Consider the following 25,502-nt stretch of genomic DNA (forward strand, 5'->3'; position numbering starts at 1 on the left):
GGCACAGAAATGAGCAGGGTGTTTGGGATCTGAAGACATGACCTTGTGCTTCGTGTCACGCTGCTGAGTTACAGCCTGGGAGGCTGGTCCCAGGTGAGGCTTTCAGAACCAGCCATGGCACAGGCTACAGGGATGGCACAGGTACACAGAAAGGAGTGCTCCAGGTTCCATGGCTGGGTGACAGTGGGGTTCTTCTGACAGCTGAGGAACCTGTCACTTCTCCTTGTATTTCTCAAAAAGAAGCGTCAAGATCTCCAACACCCATAGCCTGGTATCTAACCTAAGCCTGAATGCCCAGACAGAACTAGGACATCACATCAGAGGAAGCAGGAGCACTGGCTCTGGTCCGTTCTCACCCCACTCCTGCCCCTGCAGTTGAGAGCCGCAGCCCTCTGCAGGGCCCAGGCTTGCTGGGAAGACAGGCACGCAGCCTCCAGCAGGACGCCAGGAACGCAGAAAGCGCTCAGTACGTGGTGGTTTTTATTGTTAATGAAAAGAGCTTGATCAGGTCCACGCTTGTTTCAGAGCTGCTGTTTTACTTGACAAGAAGCCTGGGCTCCGGAGGACCAGGTAGTCCCCAGAGTTCTCTCAGTGAAACTCTGGGCCTCCCTGGACCTCGCTCGGTCTTTGTGGGGTCCCCTGTAGCCCGGCAGACTCCCAGGTCCTCTCCTGCCCCTCAGCAGAACCCCGGGCCACTTCCTCTGAGACCAGGCCTCGTACACCCTGTAAAACATCCCAGACCCTAGGAGAATTCTGTCCCCCTACCACACCAAGGACAGGGCAAGCCAGCTTGAGCTGTATGTTCCTTCCCTCTCTCATTGATGTAACAGTGCTGTCAGCTCCCATCTAGCAGGTGCATAGACGGCGCCCTCACCACAGCTCTCTGAAACAGTCACTATTACAGCCACAGGCAGGCAATAAACTAAGTCTGAGGAGGCTGAATGACTGGTCCAAAGGCCTATAGCTAAATGGGTTCTAGGCTTTTCTATTTCCAAACTCCCCTCCACCCACCTCTACCGCTAGATTAGGGGCAGCGGACTACAGCCTACAGGCCAGATCGGCCTGTTTTTGTAGGACCTGTGGGCTAAGAATGGCTCTTACATTTTTAAAGAGTTATAAGTAAAGAAAGAACATGTGACCCAAACCGGCAAAGCCTCAAATCCCCACTCCCTGGGCCTTGGCAGAAAGTTTGCCGACCCCGCACTAGAGCCCACCAGGCCGCTCGGGCAACATTCGACTCAGTAGACACCAGAGACTAGGGATACCAAATGAAAAAGCCACAGTCATTTAGTTAGACATTTGAGCAGGACAGTCCCGCTGTGTGACCCACCACTTCAGAACCATTTTTTAAAAGGTGCTTACTGCGGGGCGCCTGGGTGGCGCAGTCGGTTGAGCGTCCGACTTCAGCCAGGTCACGATCTCACGGTCCGTGAGTTCGAGCCCCACGTCGGGCTCTGGGCTGATGGCTCAGAGCCTGGAGCCTGTTTCCGATTCTGTGTCTCCCTCTCTCTCTGCCCCTCCCCCGTTCATGCTCTGTCTCTCTCTGTCCCAAAAATAAATAAACGTTGAAAAAAAAAAATTTAAAAGGTGCTTACTGAAATGAAGTAGAGCTACAGGGAGCACCAGTAGTTTCTCTCTGTGCAGGCTTTATAATTTATGGTGAAATATTTCATACACAGCATCTATTTCATGAAGTTATTCATATTTTGTGTGAAAAGTGGAAAAGCTGAGTGATGAAATGACTAATTTAGGGGCCTCTGGTGAATCCTCTCCCCTGGCCTCATAACCTCCAGGCCAGTGTTCTTTTCCTCACGCCATGGCTGCCTCCAAGCCCCAGGGCATCTGGGAAGGGAAGCTGGGGTGCAGAGAGGCCATGTGGGGCTGTAGGAACCTGGCCACAAGGGGAGCAACCATCAGCCCCAGCCGCCTCCCTCCCTCATACAGATTGAATTGATATGCATCTCAGATATCTTTTCTCAATACAAGCTCGACTATCTTGGAGCTATTTCAGCCACTGAGTCACCCCTCAAGAAGAGCACCCCAACTGCTGTATCTCATCCATCAAGCCAAATAACTGTCCAAGAGGGCAAGAGTGCCTGGTTTCCAGGCCCAGCTGCCCCACCAGCTGGCTGTGTGATCTAGGGCAGGCCAGCATCCCTCTCTGTGCCTCCCTTTCCTCCCCAGCAAGTGGAGTCAACAGTCCCCACCCCCTCCTTAGCCCACATGGGACTCTGTGAGAGTGAATGAGATCATGTCTGTGTGCTACTTAGTGGAAGGAAGCAGCAGGAGTACAAGGTAGTATTATTTTCTAGGGCGGCTTGGGCAGTTGCCATGAAGTTGCTGAGATGTGTAAGCATTTCAAGGCCTCAGGAACGAGTCCCAGGAACGCCATGGGAAGGCAATGTGTCAGAACCAGCCAGGGCTTCCCGGTCACTGAGATGTGAGTTCAAAGCCCAGCTCAGCCACTTACCAGCTTTGACAAACCTCCTTGTCACTTTTGGCCTCAGTTTCCTCACTGATAAAATGGGGATAATCCCAGCCACAGAGGATTGTTTGAGGAGTATATAAAATAATCCCTGGCAATGATTATTGTTAATGCTCTGGACCTTTGTCAGGACACCTCTTCGTGTCTCCATAAACTGTCTCCAAATAAGTGCAGAGGCCCTCCACCCAGGTACCCTCAGGACAGCTTTCCATAGCAGGGATGGGCTGAGCTTCCCAAGTACTACCTCCTTTGGACAAAGGAAAGTGAGAGCTCAGGCAGTGAGCACAGGTCTCTCCCAGCATCCCCTAGCAGCCTGCAACCTGCAGGGCCAAGGCCCCAAGGCCAGGGGACTGGGTGAAGCCAGATGTGCCCTGGAGCCCTCTCTCCTTGGAGAGTGGTAGAGAAAGGCCCCTGAGTTCTGAACCTACAGGGTCAACCTCCGCAAGCCAAAATTCCCAGCCTGGCCAGCTGTCCAAGGTCAGCAGGCCCTAACCCCCTTATCTCTCACCGGGTACAAAATAAAGGGCTTCAGTGAGCCTCCGGGCAAATGGTTCTTGGGGCAGACATAAATGAACTGTCTTCTTATCCTGTTTTTGCAAGGCAGGAAGGGACATGAAAGTGGGGGCAGTGGACTCACACGGAGAAGGTCTGCGTGGGAAGGAGTAGCGTTGGGGCAGTGGTCGAGGTTGGTGGGACGAAAGCCAGTGAGGAAGCTGAGCTCCATCCAGCAGAGGGTGTGAGAACCAGCCACAAACTGGCCGAGGCCTCATGCGGCTCACAGCAAAGCTGCTGAGCCAATCTGGCCAAGACAGTCTGAATTAGTCACCAGTTTTGACAAGGAGGTAAATTGGTTACATAACATCCTCCCTCACCCTCCATTGGCTCTCCTGAGCTGAGCTCTCTCGGGTGAAGGGCCTAAGGCAGGGAGGGTCCCTTTCTGGGAGCCTAGGGGCTAGGGTTGGCTCACAAGCCCTCCCCAGGCCTGCTCCAGCCCCACAGAGCCAGAAGGAGGCGCCAGCTGTTCACCTCCTGTCTGAGTCTTTGCCTCCCTGCCTCCAAAACAATCCCACGCTAGTCTTGCAACCCTAGGACTTTGGGCGTTAGCAGGGAAAATGCCCCAGCAAAGAGTTACATATGTTTCCCAGCTCATGGCAGCTCGGTGGCTCTCTGAGCACTAAAGCCCACTTCCCTACTGAATTTATCATAAGACATCACAGTGATAATTATGATCAATAAGCATTTAGGGAGCACCTATTGTTGTGGCCCTGTTGAAGGCACTGTAGGGGCTAAAAGATGAATAGGACACATGTGTGCAGCAGCAGAAGCAGCTTGGAATGAGAATGCCTTTCCTCCAGGGAGGAGGGCACTTTCACAAAGAGGAACACTAAGCAAGTGTCCCCATTGCCTGCTGAGGGTCAGATTAATCTCTAGGTAAGGTTTGGAGAAACCAGCCTTGACCTGAGAGACACCCAGAACGGTGCAGGTTTCTGGCAGCCAGATTTTCTCACTGATTTACTCATGCACTGCACACAGCTGAATGAAGAACAATAAATGTTTAACGATATTAATAATAGGTGATAGTGACAATGATGACGAGGAGGAGGAAGATGACAATGATGAAGCTACTGTTAGAGAAAAACATATGAGTCCCATTTTGGCCCCAAGTCCCTGGGCCTTCAGTTCTTCCTCCCTCCCAATTGGCGCTCCTGTTACAGTCACTAGAGAATAGAAAACAGGAGTAGAAACTTGAGAAACATTTAAGAATCATTCGTGCAGACCTTCTGACTCCAAGCAGGACTCGACTAATTCATCCAGGAAGAGTCACCCATTGCAGCAAAGGGGCAAACACAGGAGCCAGTGAGTGGAACCAGGGGCTTTGGGGCCCCTCCTCCCTCTCCCAACTCTAAGTCAAGGGAAAGTCCCCAGCCCAGGCTCTTGGGGGACAGTGATAACACCAAGGGCCACATTCCCTACTCATCATCCTACAATTAGGAGCTGTAAGAGATCCAAGAGATCATCTAGTCCAGCCTTCCCATGGTACAGATGAGAACACTGAGGCCCAGAGAGGATAAATGACTCACCCAGAGCCACAAAGCAGAGCTGGGACTCAAACGCCCATCTCCTTTCATTACCCTATAAAAACCAGACAGAAAAAGATGATGGGGGGCACAGATGTGGGGAAACTACCAGCCTTCCCTATCTGGAGAGGTCTGAGTGACCCCTACATAATTCCTGCCTCTCTGGCTGATATCAGGCAGCTCACAGCTTTGCACAGAGGGAGAAGCAGCTTCCCCAAGGAGCACGTGCAAACAACCATGATGCCAAGTCAGTCTGTACAGTTTCTAGAACAATGAGCCTTTCCTGTCTGCTCAGAAAGGCTTTCCTCTCCTCCCAAGAAAAGAGCTAAAAGGGTAAACTACCCTCAGGCCTACAGGCAAATTCCCGATGAGAAGTCTGATCCAGCGTCTATCTCCCAAAGATCTCTGTGGGTGTCTACTTGGGATAAGCTTTCCCAGCAATATTTGAAGCCAATTAGAGAAAATTAAGGGATTAAATAGGAAACCTCATGTCGGTTTAGGCTACAAAATCGTTCACTCATTCAACAAACTTCTGCAGAGTATCTACTCCAAGAGGATTCCATGATGAAAGAGATAGGGCCTCTGCTCTTAGTCTATCTGCAGCCGGGTAGGCAAGAAAAGGGAGCAGCTACCACAGGGACTTGAATCACTACAATGGAGGACACTGGGGGAGCAGCAAGGAGGGAGGACTATCTGGAGTGGGGAGGTGAGAGGTGGGGGCAGCTGCACGGAGGAGAAAGCACCAGACCCTGGGCACTCAGGAGCCACTGCAAAGCCAGAAGCCCATCCTGAGCAGATGCAAATTGACCCATTTGCTTTCATTTTTCACTTTGCCGTTTGTCCCTCCTCTTCCCCAGAGTTCAGAGACATTCTTTTTTCCATGTGAACATACCTCCTCAGCCACCCCTAGCCTCTGTCTTTAGACTGTCCTTTCCCATCATTTTCCCCATTTGAGACCCAAACCCAGCCTATACCCTATCGATGAATAGGTAGATGTGGCATTAGAGGTTGTGGGGAGGGCCGCCACCAGACTCACCCTGGACAGATGTGCTCTGTTCCCCACACAGCTGTCTGGGCAGCCCATCTGTGCTCACTTCCTGCCTCCCAGCTCCAGCCCCTCACACCTCCCACGCTGGGGTGGGGAAGTCTGGTCCGAAAGCCAGTGTGGAGGCCAGGCTGCCCGCCAGCACAGCAGAGCCCATAGCCCAGGACCCTGGCGCCCACCCTCCGCCCTCCTCCACAAGGAATGGTGCCCTAGGAAGGGCTTCAGCAAGGTGATCACTCTGGAGGGCTCTGCCTTGGAGTTTAACCTCAGCCTCTTGGCAGCTGCGGGAGCTGTCTGGCTCTCAAGTTCGCCCAGCACTGTTTGTCCATGTTAAACACACCGACATCACTGATCTCATGTCATTATTTTGTCAAAACTAAGAAGTCTGCTTCACTCTGGCCAGGTATCTCCAAAGGAAGAAAAAATTATTTTCAAGAAGAGTTTGATGCAAGAGGATGTCCCAGCTAAAAGTCCATCCCAATGCCCTCGAATCACTGACTCCTTATAGAAGTCCTTGTGGCGCCCCACCCCACCCCCCTTCTTTGCTGGGAGGTGGGAGGAAATGGGAAATCGCTGGAAGAAGTGACTTCTCCGTTTCTGGGATGCTCACAACTCCCTCCTGCCCCCTGAGAAGGGTGTGTCTTTCTCTGGGACTACAGTGATAGTGCAGGTAGCTCTGGGGCTCCCATGGGCTGAACGCTACTTTTTTCTTTCTTTTTTTTTTTTTAAGAGAGAGCATGTACATGCAAGTGGGGGAGGGGCAGAGGAGAGGGTGACTCTCAAGCGGGTCCATGCCTACTGCGGGAACCCAATGCAGGGCTTGACCTCAAGACCCTGAGGTCATGACCTGAGCCAAAATCAAGAGTCGGACACTTAACCAACTGAGCCAGCCAGGCACTCCTGAACACTCCTTAACAGCAGGAACTGTAGCCCTGTGGCTCCCAGCCTGGATCTGTGCACGGTAGTGACTTGATAAGAGTGTGCTGAACTGAGCTGCTAAGCTACAACCTGACCACAGGCCTGCATCAAACAGGCAGGTGAGGAATCTGATTAATCCTTTACAGTTTGCTCATAGGAAACTCGGATTGGCAATCAGGAAAGGAGAGACATAGCAGTGATATATCTACATGATGGAGAATGGGGATGGAAAATATTGGAAGAATGGGAAATTTCAGTGTAAACTAACAGGTATCTCCTACTGAACCCAGAGCCTTTCCCTGAATACTGGGTCCTGGTGCACTGGGAATTAGGCAGAAACCTGATAAATTGCTCCCTTTTCCTCAAAACAGCAATGTCTAAGGAGTATATACAAACTCCAGAATCCTACGTCTCCTGAACAGTGGGATTGCCTGGGTGGAAACTGACTTCTCCAGGCAGAAATGAGCCCCAGAACAAGGGCTGGTGCCAAGCAGAAGAGCACAGAACTCACCCAGCCTCTCTAGTTATAAGAGGCGATTGCCTTCCTTGACCGCCATTTTTAAATAAGAGGAAATTCCAACTCACCCACTCTTCCCACCACATCTGCAGACATACATAGATCCTGTATATGACTTTAGGTGAGGGGCAGTGCCGGTCTTTCTGCCAGGCTGGAAACCCATGAACCATGGGTGTTGATTCTGCTTTTTTTGTTGTTGTTCCCTTAAGATGAGCTGCTTCAGGGTGACCAGACAACCATAAACGTAGGTTACTTGCTTTTGAAACTGTTTTGCTAAGTATCTAGAAAAGAAAATTTCTTTCACAAAGACCTCCATGTCACCACTTTTTCACTTTACAAATTGAGCCACCGTAACTGTGATAGAGTCCCTGAGATTCAGGTCCCAGCCTGAAAACTCTGATCACTTAATAAGTCTGAGCCTGTGTAGCAGAAAGAGAAGATGGATGAGTAAATAGCTAATGATGGATGGCGGCTAGGAAGGAAGGCAGGCTGCTAAGCCACTAAGCCAGAGCAGGCCAAGAGGCCAAGAGCCCCCCTGCTTCTCTGGGGCCTTTGAGGCAAGCTCTAGCCCAAAGGAGGCACTCCTTTGTTTTAAGAATGGTAATTTAGGCTCCTGTGGTTTCAAATACAAATACACACACACACACACACACACACACACACACACACACACACACCACTTCTCCTCCAAGGCAAGCCGCCTTTCCAGCAGCCCACTAATTATTTGGGGCCTCTCTCCCTACTATAGATTTAAGAGAAAGGTAAAAAGCCATATTCACCTGGATCCTTCCATTAGTTCATCATGATAGGGAAGCCCTAGGATTGTACAGATGTTCCTGGGTTTCAGACCCAAAGTTCCTCAAGGCAGCTAGGGCTTGGAGGGAAGGGACAGGGCCTCATTCTGACCACCTCCCAGGAGTTGCAAATTGTCTGGAGGTCCTCAGAGATCCCCAGGTCTCACACGGCATAATAGTGTCTGTAGGTTTCTGAATTGGGGACCCCAGCCTTTGCCCTCCTAATCTTGGGATCTGAGTTCAGGGTGGCCACCCTGGCCTACCTGAAGCCTATCTAGGAGCAGGAGGCTTGACCCCGGCAGCCCCTGCAGCACGGATTCCCTGGGACAGATTTCACAACCCAGCGCTGAGTTTTACTACAAGTTTCAGACAAAGAAGGTGTGTTGGAGTTGAGAGCATGCTTCTGCCCGCTGCGTGGGTGTCAAGTTCAATACCTTCTTGTCAACACTTGAATGTGTTGAACATCACTCACAAGGGCATTCTTTAAGAAACCTATTAACTTAATTACCCAGGTTTTTTTTCCCCCGCTCTCTCCCCCTATCCATGCATCTCATATAAAAGTTTGGCTTTCTTCCTTTCCGAGATATTTTTGATGTAACCTCTCTCCCCTTGGCACAATACCATCTTGTTTATTTCTCTAACAGTCAGAGTGGCTGCCACTGTACAGACGGCCTCCTTTACTCAGGTCTTAGCCCTGAGGGAAACTAAGAGAGAGCAAAGTGTGACCCTGGTGGTGGCAACTGGGGGTGGGGAGGATGGGTCATCTTGCACCCTTTCTGATTGCCCAGCGGGAGTGGAAATCTAGAGGATGCAAACAATGAAGGGCAAACCAAGCTCCTGCAAGGTATACCCCTCCTTCCTGCAGAAGGTGAGGGAGGAGTCACCCAGAGACACAGGCCAATCAACAAGCATTTATTAAACACCAGCCATGTGCCCACAACCATTTACCTGGATTTTAGAAGAGAAAATTCTGCCCAGATACATTTTTCCAAATTCTGGCCCCATGTACCTCCAAGCCCCTGGGAAAATGAAATAATTAATTTGTTATAAATCATCTCACGCTGGGAATCAGGAGAACTATGTTCCCAGACCCATGCTGCCTACAAGGGCCCTGAGTTGGTTCCTCAGTGAAATGCAGAGGGCGGGGGTGGAGGGGACCTCACTGAAGGATTTCCCTTTAGAAGGACTCCCTTTAGAACTCACCCATGGCTCATCTGTGCTTCCACAGCTGCCTGAGGCTACCCACCTATATGGGGAATCTGCTCAAAGAAAGTGAAGGAGCGGCAGTGTTCAGACAGAGAGGCAAATGGGGACCATCTCAGAGAGTTGATCCATATACTGTGTTTGGTGGCCCTGCCCTGGATGGTGACTCACCTGTCCAGGGAGGAGGAGATGGACAGAGGCAGGGGCTGGGGCAGGCATGGCTTTCAGTGCTGGGGGGTAGGTGAAGGTCATGAGCCTAGGGAAGGCAGCTGTGCTTCGAGGACAGACATTACACAGAGGGGGCCTCTTGCCCACAGACCTAAAGCAAGAAGAGCTACACAGAGACCCATGTGTGGGGAGACGTGTGGGGGAGGTACCAACCAGCCAGACCTCATCGTATCGTGGGAAATCTGGGCTGCCAGCTATGATAAAGGAGGAACACACCCCACAGCTTTCTTGCCAAAACCATGCATAACCAAAAAGCAATTTTCAGATCTTTCTAACCATCCTCACTCTCTTTCCTATTTCCGGGAAGCAAAAACACTGGAGCAAATTCAGAAATTCCAGCAGGACTCCGTGGTATCTGCCCTCTGTACCCACACCTTTCTCAGTTCCCTGACCCCAGATTGACATATCCCCAACCCCCACAATAGCACCCCACCCCAAACTCTCAGTGGACCAGGGAAGGTCTACAGAGCCAAGAGGCACTGATGTAGTGAGTCCTGTGTGTGGAATTACAGAGTTAGAAGGGACCCACTGGGTCATCTGATCCAGTTTCCTGGCTCCAGGCAGGTCTGCTTCTGAAACATTCTCTTGTAGTGGCCTCTCTGTTCTCCTGTAGTGTAAGTGATGGCAAAGAGAGGCCTGGCCTGCAGTTAGAGCTTCGTAGCTGCCCAGGCCGGGAGGGTTCTCTTTTCCCAGGAAGCTCTTGCTTCTGGGGAACCCCGAGACTACCTGATGTTGTTCCCACCTGTCTCTCTGACTCAGGGCTGATTAAAGTCTGGTGACCTCTGATTCAACCCCCCCATTTCTTCACTCACCCCTAGCGACCACCTCCTTCTGTGTGCCATTTAGTGCAAATGAAAGGTCAGAGAGGGGAGAGCTGGCGGAGACCAAGGATTTGACCCCAAGTTCCTAAAGGTTGGAAGGTTTACATCACAAGCCCTCAGTGCCCTCTCCCCCAAGGCATCCAGCATGCAGTTTCGCTCTGATGCAACTCTCTACAAGGCGGGTCCTGTGACCTGAGATCCCCGAGGCTTAGATACCTTCTGAAGCAAAAGAGAAGGCATCCTCTTCTCTTTACACTGTGGTCACGCCCCATCATATACTAGCTGGTGGGCTTCTCTCCCCTGCCCTCAGAGGTCTCCTCTCAGTGGTCCCTCTGACCTCAGCCATAGGCTTGGAGCCTCCATCACACGCAAGGAGCCTGAGAACAGCCCTCTCTCGAGGAATCCTTTCCTTCTTTCCAGATGTGGGGAGATCTGCTGTAGCAGAAGCTTGGAAGGAGGGCAAAGCAGCAAAAGCTGATTTATCTTCCTTCTACATACCTCCCTACTCAGTGTATGCACGTGTGTGTGTGTGTGTGCGTGTGTGTCCAAGGCATTCAAGTTGACTAAGAATCTAAGCATTGCCTAAGCCAGGACCTGGGTCCAGGTGAAGCCCCTCCTCCTTTCTCCACCCAAGCTGGGACAGACATCCCCTCCAATGCCAGGGCCAACATCGCTGTGGGAGAGCGTGCATGTGGCCTGGGGCTCCTGCTCCACAGTGGCTGTGTGCACACACACTCATTCCCTGAGAAAGCCCCTGGGGCCTCTGTGGGAAGACTTTCCGGGAGACATTTATGGCAGAAGAGGAAGTCTGGGGCATCATCAGAGCAACCTGGGCCAGGGAACAGGCAAACGCCTGCCAGGAGTGGAGTCAGGCTGCAAACTTCCCCTAATTACAGAGCTTTTAACCCCTTTTCTAGTCACAGGCCACTCAATCAGACAGGGTCAGACTGATAAGCGGGGTCTCCAGAGTACCACTGCTGCCCCTCATAGCCCCCTCCGCCACATGTGCACATCTGTATATGTATGCATGTGTGCATGTGCATAGGTGCACACACATGTATGTGTGTACACACACACACACCACCTGCCCTGCTGCTCATACTGACTCACCCAGATTGATGGTAGCAGACTGCTGCCCAAAAGAAGCATGGAACTCAGAGCTGGAAAGAAACCTTGAGGTTTGGGCACCTTCCTCAAGAAATTATCCTCATTATTTTACAGAAGAGGCTACTGAGGCTCACAGATCCAGTATCCATGTTTATCCAACTCCAAGCCCAGAACCCAGGCCTCCGTGGCCTCTTACTGGTCAGGAAGCTGAGCATGGGAGAGAAGCTAGGTCCACACAAAGGCACTTAGGGGATGGGACATGGCCTGGACAAAGGTGGGGGTGCCCCCAGGGACCTCCCCAGAGTCGAGCACTTGGTATCACTTAGAGCTCTGATGTCTAGTTCACTAGCCACATGTACCTATTTAAAATTAATTAAATTTAATAAAGTGCTTAAAAATTCAGTTTCTTTACAGCAGTAGCTACATTTGAAGCGTTCAAGAGCCACATGTGGCTAGAGCAACTATGTAGAACAGTGCAGATCTAGAACATTTCCATCACCGCAGAATATTGTATTGGGTGGACTGTGCTGATCAGGCAAGGCAGACTGCAGGACCAGATGGTCTGAAGAAATCTGTTTCCTGGTGGAGGGCTGAGGTCCCATTGGAAGGAAGGAGAGGAGGAGGGAGAAGAGGGCAGAACAGAGGACTCAAGAGAAAGATGCTGGAGAGAGGAGAGAGAACAGAGGAGGGGGAGGCTGGCGTAAAAGAGGAGGGGCAGGAAGGAAAGGGAAATCCTGTGTCTGTCCCTGTGGCTGGGGTCTGACCAACTGTTCTAGTCCTGGACGACTGACATATTCTCCCCATTTCTACTCCAGAAGAGCCAGAAAACAGAGTCACAGACTGCACAACCAGGGGCCATAAATAGGGCGTCTGATAGCTTTCCAGACCTAAAGAGCCCAACCTGTCCCCAAACGGAGCACCCCTTGCACCCAGGACTCTCTCCATCCCCAGGGTGGTTTGCACCCCTGGGCAACTGGACTGGCAGAGAAATGCTCCTACCCCTTGCACCGGAAGGGCATGCCCTGGGGCCCTTTTACAGCTCACTGCAGCAAAAATGTTTCCAGGAAGGAAGGAAGGAAGGAAGGAAGGAAGGAAGGAAGGAAGGAAGGAAAGGGAAGGGAAGGAAAGGAAGGAAGGAAGGGGAAAGGAAGGGAAGGAGGAAGGAAGGGATGGAGAATCTAGTGAAATAAAAATGCTTCTCCTGCCACAAGCTGGGTGCGTTTTTCAAACCAGGAGACAATACCTTGATTCAATTCCGTAGATGCATAATCCATTTTGTCACTTTCTCACACATTCTTCTAAGCGAACATTTGAGAGAGGGAATTGAACCAGGCAAAGAGTATCATGTCTGAAATCAGAAATGCCTGGGTTTACTTCCCATTGTGCCACCTAATGACCAGGACAGGTGGCTGCGCTCCCCCAGCCTCAGTTGCCTGCTTAGCAGGGCCATCGGGCTGATCTAGCGCACTGATAGGTGTGGAGCACAAGGACCAGGCAGGCACTTGTGTGTCAGTGCCTCCTCCTCCACTGCCCCAGGGACTTACCCGCATCCTCCCTCTGCCACAAGAGCAGGAGAGGATGTACAGGACAAGATCCCCTGGAGGAGCTCAGGGCCAGGGGAGAGGCAGAAGAGCCAGCAGCTGCAGATTAGGCTGAGGAGTCCACGCCATGCAGCACGACAGAGCCAAGCACAGTGTGAGGGAGGAAGCCCTAGGGGAAAGGCAGTTGAAGAAGGCTTCACAGACACAGAGAAGTATGAACTGGCCTGAAAAGAGAATCTGTGGAGGGCATCTGACACTGAGAAACCACATGAGCCAAGCTCATAAGGAACCTCAACTCTCCCTGAGAAGAGCCCCCAGCCTCAGATGGGAAAAGCCTCTAGCTTGAGCCTCGGGCCCTCCCTGAGTCACCTAGCCACCCCCATCCCTCCAGGTCCCACTTCCCCAGAGAGAGTTTTCAATGCCTCGTTATAGCCCACACCCCCTCTCAATGGCCCTTGGGGTCCCTAAGTCAGGAGGCTGCTGGAGAAGTAGCCTGTCCCTGTCAGAAGAGCTTCCTGCCTCCAGGCCTGGATGCGATTCGGGAGAGATGTGGGGAGATCTAAACTGGTCTTACAGCCAAATTTAAGCACATCCAGGGTCACCCGAGAAGATTCCAGCAAAGGGGACACAAGTCATCTCTTCAGAACTGATTTCCTTAACACAGCCCCCTTGTTATGAGGTGTAGGCAAAAGAACACTGGGCTATGAGTCAGGAGGTTTGGAGCACGGGCCAGGACACCTGGGTTGCATTCCCAGATATGCCGCCGATTGGGACTGTAATCTCAGGCAAGTCACTTAACCTCTCAAGGGCTTGCGTTCCCCACCTGCAGATTGGGGGGGGGGGGGGGGCGGGGGTGATACTCTCTGCCCTTTCTGCCTCCTTGTAAAAGGAAGATTAGATGATACAGTGGCACAAAGGTGCCTGACACACGTCCAGGATGGTGGTGGTTGCTTTACCAACCATGACACCACCTCCCAGTGACTTACCTTAGCTGCCAGCTCCCTGCTTTCCCAGAGCAAAGACTTAAGACTTGTGCTTCTGTGTGTTCCTTTTCTAGTCTGGTGCCCCCAGCTGAGAGGCTAAGTGTGACCTGGGAGCAGTGCTTTTTCTGCCCTACATTGAAAAGGGGCAATTGTGTCCAAAGGGAGGGGACGTGAAAATAGGGTATTGGCGAGGGGCACAGGAACCTGCATTCTTGGGAGTCTCTGCCCTCCAGTGACCTCAATTATCTGCAAATGGCCTGGAGGCAGGGCTGGGCCAGCGCCTGGATGGGAACACTGAGGCTGCAGGCTGACTCACTCGTGAGTTTCTTGCCAATGGCAGACCCTGTCATGGTGGCCCGTGGCTTCTCTGCAGGCTCTGAGCAGAAGACCACGATTAGACAGTTCCATAGCTCTGGGGAAGGCAAAGTGGACTGTCTCCATCCTTGGGGACTGCCCATCCCACCTCCCTCTAATGCTACCAGTCCCGGATCCCTTGACTCCTCCCCACCCCCGCCCCCACCCCCCGGAGGGGCTTGTCCATGGCAAGTGGACTGCTGGATTGTGTATTTCCACTTCCCATTTCATCCCAAGTGATCTCATGTTCCCCTGACCAATTTCTACAATCAGATTTGGGAGAGGTGTGGGGCTCGGAAAAACTTGAGTCTCTTCATGGAGCTAATGCTGGGAACACAGGGGCAAGTATCTCTTTAAAAATACTCCCTGCATAGCAGGTCACACTGGCCTGCAGCCACAACACCCGGGGCTGTGATCTCATCAAGCTCCAGGAAGCCAAACAGGGTCAGGCTTGGCTAGTCCCTGAGCGGGAGACCTCCCAAGCAAAACACAGGTGTTGCTGGTGATTCAGCAGGCTGAACCCCTCCCTGCACAAGTCTAGCTCTTGTCAGGTGTTGGATGATTCTGTGAGCTCCTATCAGTACCTGGGCAGAAGGGGGCGTGGTGCAGGCAGCGGGTGCTAGACGCTCTTTCCTTGCGCCACGTGTTACAGGTGTCGACACCACCATTCTTAAGAATCAGGGCGAACATGCCTTCCTCCCTCCCCAACCCCTGCCCACTTCCTAAGGTTGGTCAGCCATCGACCTAAATTCTCGCAGCTGTTTCCAACAGATAAGGGATGGAAGAGGAAAAGGCAGCCCCCAAGGGGCTCAGGAACCAACTGGCCCCCACCCCGAACAGCTGGGGTCTGTGGCTGCCACCAGGCTCTGGGTCTCAGCCCTCAGGATGGTCCCTTCTGGTTTGGGAACGGGTGAAGATGAAAGGGGTCCATGAAATGAGGGCGGTCATTAGGCTGTTTTATGAGTACACAGATGTTCATTACACCCCAACCCCATCATTAGAGGCTGTGGCAGGAGAGAGCTCGGGGCCCCTTCTTTATTGCAGTAGAAACCGAGGGGTTTCTCCCCTAGAAGGGACCTCTGCTTCTGCTTCTCAGCCAGGGGTCCTGCCCAGGAGAAGGTCAGTAGCCTCCATTCCAGTCCTAACTCACTCCCTCTCCTACTCCTCCCTCAACTCAAGGAGGTGATACGGGCCCTGAAAGAGCCCACGCCCAGTAGCTAGAGTCGGGAAATAGGGGCCTCTCCATCCCGGTGCACAGTTCTCCCTCCCCTCCCCCCACCAAGCACCACTATCAGGTGGGGAGTCTTTCTGCTTCTTCCAGGAAGCCCTCCCTGCCCTCTGTAAATCCTCTTGCTAGCATGCATCACATCTGTAACTACCCCTTCATTGTGTTACTGTCAGACTGTAAACCACCCGCACACCTGCACCGCACTTGGCACCTAGCACAACAGTAAATGTGGACTTCACTGATATCAGCCAGGAGCCAGGGCAGGTGTCCTGGCAGAGAAAGAGGGATTCTCTGTGGCCCCCATCCTTCCCCCTCTGCCTTTTCCCACAGTGCGAAGGATCTGAGGAACCTGCTGCTTTCTTGAGGCCACAGTCGGCAAGTAACATAAACAAACCATCTGCCGTTGTCTAGACAGTGCCCCCACTTACCTCCCAAATGTAACCCCTTTGCACAAATCCCACTGAGCACCTGCTTGCATCTTTCCTTGCAGGCTGCCCCCTTCCTGTAGGGGAGCACCCAGAGAGAGAGTCTGACGGGGCCAAACCCACTCCTGCAGGGGTCAGCCCTTCATGCATGACAGGACTGCAGGCTGGGAGGCTTGCCCCTCTTCCCCATTAGGGCTGCAAGCGCAGTGGTAATAGGCTGGAGCCCACCCTGCTGGTGCAGGCCATGGAGGCCGAATGGAGCGTGGCCAGACCCCACAGAGAGGAGACAGATTAATCAGCTGTCATTTGCGTTCATTAAAGACCCCTTGCTTGTGCACTGCAGCCTTAGATGCCAGGGTAATTGACTGCTCACAATAAAAAGTTCTGGGGAGAAGTTTGTCTCGGCTCCCTGTGGCCTAGCCTTGGGATCAGCCTGGCATCCTAGAATCGCAGACTCCTGGGGTGGAAGGCCTCTGAGGTCCAGCCACATGGTTCAGGGATAGGCAGGCTGAGCCCCAGATCCAGAAGCTTGGGGAGTCAGCAGCTGTGGAGGCCCCTTGACCCTCTTTGGGATTCTTCCCTGTTGTCACCCCATCCCCTTTCCTCCCATCTCCTCATGGCCCTGGGCACTGTCACCTGGAACTGCTGGGCCCTCCTCAAGCTTGTGCAAAGACTCATTTCAACACACTTGGAGACTGATGACAATCCCCATAGGGCAGGAAGCCAAGCACGGCAACTGCCCCAAGCCTAGCTCTCCACCTGCCTTCCCATCAGCCCACGGGGCTCAGCTGAGAGGCCCCCCAATAGATGACCACCCCTAAAGGGACAGCCTAGTGACCCGGGCTCCGCTGGCCTTGCCAGAGAGGGCTGTAGATCTCCTTTCTCTTCCCCAGGGTTATGTCAGTCCCCAAGCATTCCAGAGGCAGAGCAACTGTGAGGCCAGGGTGTTTACAGAGTTCAGTCTCGGTTGTTTTTGCATCGTAATTGCCAAGCTCCCCAGATTGGCATTTGCCTGCCGGGCACTGTAAAAGGTGACACAACAGAATGAGAGAGCAAGCCCCAGTCCTGGCAGGCCTCCAGCGGGTCACATTCACATTTCCCTTGGCCCAGAAAAAGGAGCCTGGCCTGACACAGACAGGCAGGGGTGCAAAGGCCCACCACACAGGCCCTGGCATGGCCAACGAATGAGAGGGCAGACTGGCAGCTTGCCAGGGATGACGGCTTTACTTGGGCATCTCAGAGGGGAGAAACCTGAGGAAGTCACTTAGTGGCAGGCCTCCTACTAGGACCAGGGCCCTAAAGCAGACCCTGACCCACACACCTGGGGAGCCTCATGCAACCCCCCTCTGGTCTACAGGCTACAAGGAAGAACAATGCTCTCTTGCCTCTTCCTTCCCGGGAGGTCCCTGAACACCTGGGGAATAAACGTTCCCCAAAGAGGGTCAGGAGCGAGGAGCATGATCAGGGAGAAAGGAGCTACCATGGGCGTGTCAAACATCCCCTGCTAGTGCCCATCAAACTGCACCCAGGTCCCCCACGCAGGAGGGACTGCCCTGCCCAACGCCAGAAACTCAAATGTCCAGAACAGCAAGTGACACTGAGAGTCACTGATCTGGGGCTGTTTCTGCAACTCCAGGTGGGGGTGCTGGAGAGAGGATGTGCCTGGTGTCTTCTCAGTCCTGGCCAAGCCCCAACGCCTCCAGTCCACCCATCTCCTCTGACTGCCCAGGAGTCTGACCAGTCCAAATAGTCAGACTTGAGAGCTGGGGCCACTTCAGGACCAGTCCGTGCTGCCGGGGAAGGGTGATTCCAAAGGTTCCGAAGCCTGAAGGAGACCTGTCAGGGACAAAAGCTGGGCTCGTTCCCACCATTGCTGCCACCAGTCCAGAGACCCCAGGGAAAGTGGGCAGAAAGGTCTGAGAGCAGGACTCTGAGGCAGCGCTTCTCAGACTTTAATGTACGTATGAATCACTGCAGGTTCTTGTTAAAAGGAAGATTCTGATTCACGTGTGTCCAGGGTGGCGCCCGAGATTCTGCATTTCTGACAAATTCCCGGGTGATGCTGCTGCTGTTCTGAGTAGTGAAGGGCTAGGGCAGCAAGGCCAAGTTCACTGTCAGCCCCTGTGGAAAGAGCAAGATGTGATTTGAATGAGACTTAGCATTTCTATTTATTGTCACACTTTCTAATGAGTACAGGGTTTCACAGAACCACCAGGTCTTGCCAGCATCTTTTCTTGCTCAGCATCCTGATCCCCAAGCTTTTTTTTCCAGAAAGTCTGTCCGTCCCTCCCTCCCTTCTTTCTTTCTTTCCTTCCTTTCTTCCTTCCGTCCTTCCCTCCTCACTCCTTTCTTCTTTCTTCTTTTTCATAAGGTCTTACCAGTCCTGGGCCCTCTGGCAAGGAAGGAGAGAGGAGGCCCAAAATTATGGATTATGCTTTATCTTCCCACTAGAACTGAGTTTGGAAGCCTAAAGTAGGGCAGAGGAGGAAGAGAAAGCAGAGAACAGAGCCCAGGAGCCTGACTCCCACCACTGCTACCTGCCTTCCCCCAGGAGGCCACAGAGGGCCCATGACTGCTGGGCGCCCCCCTCTACACTCCATGCCCGCAGCCCCCCAGCCCCATTGCCTGCTTCTCTAGGACTACCAGCTTCTCTTAGGCGGCACGTGGAGAGGGCAGAATGGCCCAGAGGCAGCTGGCAGTTTCCTGAGATAGGGTTGGGAGTGGTGAGAAACCTCTCAGGCAAAAAGAGAGGAGATAGAAGGACTAGTGGAATGAGGAGCCAGTGGAGAAGCTGAACCAGGTGCTCTGAGAAGCCTCCCGGCAATTGTGAAGGTGGTCGCCACCCCACAGAACCCAGGGGAGCCCCCATCAAGCTCTCGCAGCCACCCCGGAGTGGTCCAAACACCAGTGCCCCCAATCATCCATAAGCCCTGGGGTACCCTCTCCAGGCCAGGTGGGCACTAGGGGACTGCTGGGCCCCCTCTGGTCCAGCTGCCCCTGGGAAGCAAAGGTCTGACCTGGGGTCCTCGTCTCAGGTTATTGGCCCTCGCCAGTGTCTCCTGTCCTCCCTCCTGGGGTGCAGCCACCATAGATAGGCGCCAGGCCTGAGGATGTAGCTTGCTCCCTCCGGAGGGTGCAGTTTCCCAAGCCCTGTTTATTTGGGGGATTAACTACCCCCATTTCCCAACTGTTCTGCCTCTATACGGCACGGAGAGGCCAGTGGACCACCCTGCAGCTCGATGCTGGAGTGCTGGGAGGGGCAGGGTTGGTGCTCCCCGCTCTGCTGACCACCTCTCCTGCTAGGGCTCCCCTTCCTTCCTACCTCCCCACCCCATCGGCCCTCACAGGGCAGCACAACAGCTCTGTTCTTACTCACAAACAACAGTCCTAATCAGTCATCTCTTTGTCCTGGTCTCCTGCCAGGGGCCTGGAGATTCCCACACCCGCTTGTCCGAATCCTGCAGTCCAGGCTTTAGCCTCACCACCGGCCCCTTCCAAACGCCCCATCACCCTGGTCTTCCCATCATACTCAGCCCCTGACATCCTGACATGCCCACCAGTGCCAGGCGGCCTAGGAGAGGGAGTGTGTGTGTGTGTGTGTGTGTGTGTGTGTACTTTGTGAGTATGTGTGTGTGACTATGTACATGTATATTGTATGTGTACATGTACATGACTGTGCCTCTGTAGGACTGTGAATATGCATTTGTGAGTGTTCTGTGTGTGTGAATATGTGAGTATATATGTCAGTGTGTGAGTACATGTATGTATGAGCACATATTTTATGAGCATATCGTATTTGTGAGTGTGTATATGTGAGATGCGTGAGTGTGCATGTAAGCATGCACGTGTGTGCATGACTGTGAACATGTGTTTATGTCAGCGTGTGTGTGAGAGTGTATGTGCATAAGTGCACAAGTGCAGAGAGCTGCACAGCAACGTGCATGTGTGAGCATGTGAGTGTATGAGTATGCATGTGTGTGTGTGTGAGCATGTGTATGTGACTGTGTGGACATGTGTGAGTGTGGGTGCATTTGTGTGGGTGCGTGTGCATAAGGAAGCATGACAGCCGTATGTGTGTGAATGTGTGTGTGTGAGCACGTTGTGTTTATATGCGAGCGTGTGTGTGGCTGTGAACATGTATCTATATGAGTGTGTGAGGGTATGTGGGAGCACATGTGCCTAAGTATGTGAGTGTGAGGGTCATGTGCGAACATGTATATGTGAGCATGCATGTGGGGGGCTATGAGTGTGTGAACACATGTATGCGTGAGTGTGTGTGTGAGCAAGTGTGAGTCACTGTTCTTCCCTTCTCTCTCACCCTGCCCCCCCCACCTCCCTGCCAAGACCCAGCCTGCGAATGACCTTCAGACTTCATCTTCTCTCCCTGCTCCCATGAAGGAACCCAGCCCCTCCTCAGCTCCTGAAGCTCCTGGGCTCCTGTCTCAGCCCCTGCCACTCCCCTTCCTCCCCACCAGTTTTGGAAAAGTCTTGCCACTGTTTTGCTTCCCTTGCTCCCATCGCCCAGCAGTTTCTGGCCAAGTTTCCACCTGACAGCAGAGCCCCAGCAGCCTCCTGCCTCCCTCATCCAGGATCCTCCGTCTGCCCCGTGAGGGTACTCCCATTGGAGCCCTTCCTTCCCGACAGCTCTCCCTCCTGTCCTTCGTTTTCTCTGTCTGCGTGTGTGTGTGTGCGCGCGTGCGCGCGTGTGTGTGTGTGTGTGTGTGTGTCTGTGGGTGGGGGGAAGAGAAAGGAGCGAGGAGTGAAAGAAAGAAGGAAGCCGGGCTCAGATGGTGTCATTAAGAGATATTAATGCCCCTCATCAAGGCATATTAATAAACATGTGTCATGCGCTCCGCACACCCCGGGTGAGTGCAGACCCAGCGGGACGGGCCCATGGTCACAGCCGAGCAACCTCTGAGCCCATGGCAGAGCCATCAGCCTCATGAGACCAACCCTGCCAGGAGACTTCTCAGGACAGCCACAGCAAGAGGGAGCTGGCAGGATGGGTTCCCGTCCCCTCCCACCCCCTGCCGCCCCACCCCACCCATAGTGGGCAGCCCCGGGGAAGGGGGACCATGATGACCCTTACACTGGGTCAGCACTGGGAGACCTGAGAATATTCCACTTCCTAATTTCATCTTTACAACAGCTCTGTGGGAGACCAGGGCAGATATCATTATCATTGCCACTTCATAGGTACGGAAACTGAGACACTGAGAAAGTAAGCGTCTTGCTCACAGTCATGTAGCTAATTGGTAATGACATTGGACTGAAGCCCAGGTTGCCCTTTCGGACGGCTGTGTTAACGACTCAGTCACTAATGCGGTGGGGCTGCTTTTAACTGGATGGCACCACTCCCCTAGTTCCTGCCGCTGCCAAAAATCAGACCACGAAGCACAACTCCTACAGCAGAGCAGGCGGCCTCCGTCCTCCAAGTGGTGGGTCTCCTGAGGGTCACTGCTCCTTAGCAGGAAATGTCCAGGAAGATGGGGACCAGAGGGAGCTAACCTGTGTAAAGACGCTGGCGGAGTGCCTGCGCATTGTAAGCACCCGGCAAGAGGTGTTTCCCCTTTCTTTATGTGGTGACCACGACCACATAAATATTAAATTGTTGGCTCCTGAGGAGGTTTGAGCAGGCGGAAGGCCAAATGGCCCGTTCGTTTTGTTTGTTTTTTAGCATTGCAGTCTGGTGCTATAGCAGGGTGCAAAACTGGTTATTCACTGTGACAACCACAGTGGTGTTTAAAATTACATAAGGTAGTCTCTGTGTGTGTTTAAGAAGATAAGAACTAGTGTTTAATAAGATCACTAACCAAAATAGTTAAGATGAGAGGAGTTGGGGAACTAAAACTATAAGTTTCAAGAAATCAGGGAAACATGCTTACAAAGAATAGCCAATTCTCTACATGCTTCCAGATAGCGGAGGCATTCCAGAGACCTGTTGTTGATTCTGAAAGCCTCGGGTTTTGTTCCATGTATCTAGAAATGGCCATCTTCAGTCTAAACTGACATCGATGCATAATAATTATATTTAGCTACCGACGCATGATATTGCTTTCAAACTATCTAATATGTCTTGTCTGTTTCTAAGTGGAGCAGGTTCAGTAAGAACCCGTGATCTTTATTCCGTATTCCTTCCCACTCCCCCTCTCTAACCCTGCTCCAGAGCTGCATCCAGAGAATCGGTGATCTGTGGTAGGCAAGGGGCAAAGAGGAGCGGATCTGCCTTCTCCTGAAGTCTAAACCAGTCTCTGAGCTTCAGAGACTGAAAGAGGTTCAGGAGTTTCCTCCACAAGAGGTCAGAGGGGAGTCCAGCCAGTGCAGGCCCCAAAAGGACCAGAGGCTCAAACCTGGTACCCGTGTGACAAGAAGCTTTGGGACCCAAATGCAAGGAAGGGAGCCATGGTGTTCTCAGAACAGTTATCTCTATACAGAATGATCTGGGGGATTCTTTTCCTTTCTAGAATTTTTTTTTCTTTTTTGTGTTTTAAAACTTTTCTACAGTGAGCATGTGGTACTTTAATGATCTGAAACAAAATTATCATTTGTAAAAGAGAGGTGTTTGCGTTTGGAGTCCCAGACTCACCTGTTCTGAATGAGGCCACAGTGGTGGAGTTCAGCCCCACGCAGCTCTGACCTGCCACGTGGGTAGTGCTCCAAAGCCCGGCCCCATCCAGACACTTTCTTGACCAGAGACAGCTCCACTGGCCCACTCTGATGACTCTCCTGGGTACACGATTGCTAAGCATATGGAAGAAGCCTTGCCTAGGGGCTGTAGACCCAAAGTGTAGGTTGCTGGTGGTTTTGATCCTCAGGAGCATTGCCTGCCATTCAAACCTAATCCCAGTTTACATTTCCAGCCTTATCTTGAGCTTCTTCCAGACCCACCTGCCCTTTTCACGTCTTGTTTGCATATTTATACATTCTTAATATAGTTCCCTCAAATTAAGCTGCCCCTCCCCTATCTGTCCACTGGAAAACTAAAAAACCCCTACACGTCCTTCAAGGCCCAGAGAGAGTACAGCCTCCTTTCAATGGATTTTCCTAATCACTACCCCCAGACAGTTACAACTTCCTTTCTCTGTGCTCCTCCAGCACTCCTCACAGACTTCAATTATTTAGGCCTATAATAGAGTTATTTCTTTGTTGGTTTACCTACCTCACTAGACCACGAGTTCCTCAATACCGTAAAATGGGTCTCATTCATATTTCTGTCTCCAGCACAGGGCTTCTCATTCATTGACTCATTTATCTACCCATCTCCCCAGCCATCATTCCTCAGGGCCAACTCCATGCTAGATAATATCACATACACACAGGTGCGAGACACTGTGACTTATTTGGAAACCACATGCACTTCCACATAGCCTGGAACAAAGGGCCTGGACCAAAGGGCCTGGACAGCCTGTACTTTTTAAGCCACAGACAACCTTGACCTTGGGAAATCTTGCCTCTTAACCCAGTGTCATGAAGAACGCTGAACCCCTGGGAAAGGCTCCTCTCTCTCATCTGGGTAACCACTTACTCCAAGAAGCAGATAATAACCCCTCAGCCACACCCCACCGCTCCCCATTTTGGCATCTGGATACCCGAGGAGGTAACTGACTCCAGATCTGAAGCCAAACTAGGAGTCAAAACCCAGGGGTCTGTTGCGAGTCAGTGCCAGGATACCAAGTCTGCAGGCTACCCACTGGCACATTATCTAAAGACTGTTCACCACTCAGCCCCACTGCCCATGAAGGTGCCAGGAAGAGGACTATCAGGGCTTTGATGTTGACACTTCTTGAGGGAAACTGGGTACACAAAATAATTGGCCATCCTACACCCTGGAGTCTAGAAGCACTCAGCCCCCAAGAGGGCTCAGGTGAGTGACTCCTTCTCACCACTTCCCACAGACTCCATTTCACCTCCCTCAGCGGCCAGCCCTCCTTTCCCTGGCCTCAGGGCGAAAAAGCAGGCCACAGGATTAATTGATCACAGCCTCTCCCCTGAAGCAGGCACCGGTCTTCGGTCTTCACGGCTGGGTCCTCTCCAGGCTGGTGTTAGGTGGCAGCCACAGCCCCTGGAGACCTCAGAGCCCGGGAGCTGTCAGTGCCTTTTACTTACCCCTTCTTAATTGCAGAATACACAGATTGCTGGGTAGCACTTTCCAATCCTGTGCCTTTTCCTGGATCCTTTGCCACTTGGCAGCTTGCAGGCAGCTGTGCAAAACAGCAAAGGAACTTTCTCATTTGGTGCCCGTGTCAGAGAGCCTGGAACTCTGTTTCCGGTTTCCCTTTTTTCTTTCTTCCCCCGCCGCACCCCAAGTACTGTTTCGTTCATTTCTCCCTTCAGTCTCCCTTATCCCCACAACATCTTTCTGTAACTCACCTTTCAAGTCCAGGACTCTTCTGACAGCGCCACCCACCCTGTGATCAAAAAGTGAAAGTTACCACTCTGACTGAGGTTTGCAGCCAGGCAGGAGAAGTGATTGAATCCTCCTGTCTAGATTGGAAGAAGTGGGTGAAGCGATTAAATCATCTCCCGCAGACTCTAGGAAATGTGCTGCTGACCCTCTACCCCAGGGGTCAGCAGGCACCAGTCCCTGGGCCTCCACAAATGCCCCGGTGGGCGGACAGTTGCCTGTAGGTAATTGAAGGGGAATGAGGAAACCGGGCTGGCCTCCATGCTGGGGGCCCCACCCACCAGACCTCACAACCCGAATCTGGCCACCAGTCTCAAGAAGCCTTTACCTAAGGCTTCTCCAGGCTGGGGAAGGGGTGCCTCTGGACCCTTGACTCTCAGGAAATGTCACTTTCTGGTGTCCCCATGGACAAGAAACAAAAGATGGAAGTGACTTTCATCTAGTTGGCGCATCTGTTTGTGGTACTCCAAGGGCTTAATATATCTGGGACCTCTGGGACCTGGCCCGGAAGGGCAGAAGGATCCAGGTCCAGACAGTAGCAGTGTGGTCCCGTCAGAAGATATGGGACAGAGTCAGGAGTAGAGGCTTCTAGTCTTGGCATCAAGGCCAGCTACCCATGACACCTTAGACAAAGCCTTCATTCATCTCTCTGCTCCTTCCACAAACGTCTGTTGGACTTACTGTTTTAGCGTGGGTTCCCCCAAAGCAGAGCCTGAGACAAGGAGTCTAGTGCAAGTAGTGTATTTTCAAAGGGACACAAGGAAGCATCAGCAAGGGGGAGGGTAAGAGAGCAAAAGGAAGGCACTCAGTCAAGGTTCATGAGCAAACAAGTTCCACTATGGGTACCTGGAGCCAGTGTTGAAATATGCTGCTCCATCATTCCCCCCAAGAGGTGAGGAACTGCAGTATTTGTGCCTCATTTTCTAGCAGCCATTGGTTAGGAGCTATTGTCAGAGGATATTAACACCCCCCACCCCCCAGCATGTCTGCCCTATTGTGCAGGTGATAAAGCAGGCTCTGGAGGCCAGAGGTGACGCTGTGACTCTCTGACTCTTGGTCACATTTCACCTTCTCTTAAGCATCTCATATGCCAGCTCCCAACTAATGTCTATAAGCCCAGAAATTCCTCCAGAGCGTCCATAGAGTCAAGCTTCTTCTCTGCATTTAGAATAATTTGTGCCTCTTCCTACACCAAGCAGTTGTGCACATACCCTACATGCACACACATGCACACATGCACACATTCACACATGCAGGTGCACACATATTGGGGACCAACTTCTAAGAAAAAGAGGAGACTGTTCTTATATCCCGGGCATTTAAGGGTCCTACTGAGCAATCTTCCACCTCCACCTCTCCTTCCCTTGCCAG

General features: G+C 52.3%; 1 protein-coding gene and 1 long non-coding RNA gene across 4 annotated transcripts in view; one reads left to right on the top strand and one right to left on the bottom strand.

The window, feature by feature from the left end:
• The window catches only part of PEBP4 (phosphatidylethanolamine binding protein 4), a 206,127-nt gene that overhangs the window by 162,849 nt on the left and 17,776 nt on the right, over positions 1-25,502 (top strand). The gene's annotated exons all lie outside the window — the stretch shown is intronic.
• Positions 17,023-24,158, bottom strand: LOC116738017. The gene is made up of 3 exons (XR_004343512.1): positions 24,098-24,158; positions 23,834-23,928; positions 17,023-17,848 (listed from the first exon to the last, which is right to left on the bottom strand). It is a non-coding gene; the product is annotated as an uncharacterized LOC116738017 (long non-coding RNA).

Source organism: Lynx canadensis, chromosome B1, assembly GCF_007474595.2.
Source record: "Lynx canadensis isolate LIC74 chromosome B1, mLynCan4.pri.v2, whole genome shotgun sequence".
In the NCBI taxonomy this organism is placed as follows: domain Eukaryota; kingdom Metazoa; phylum Chordata; class Mammalia; order Carnivora; family Felidae; genus Lynx; species Lynx canadensis.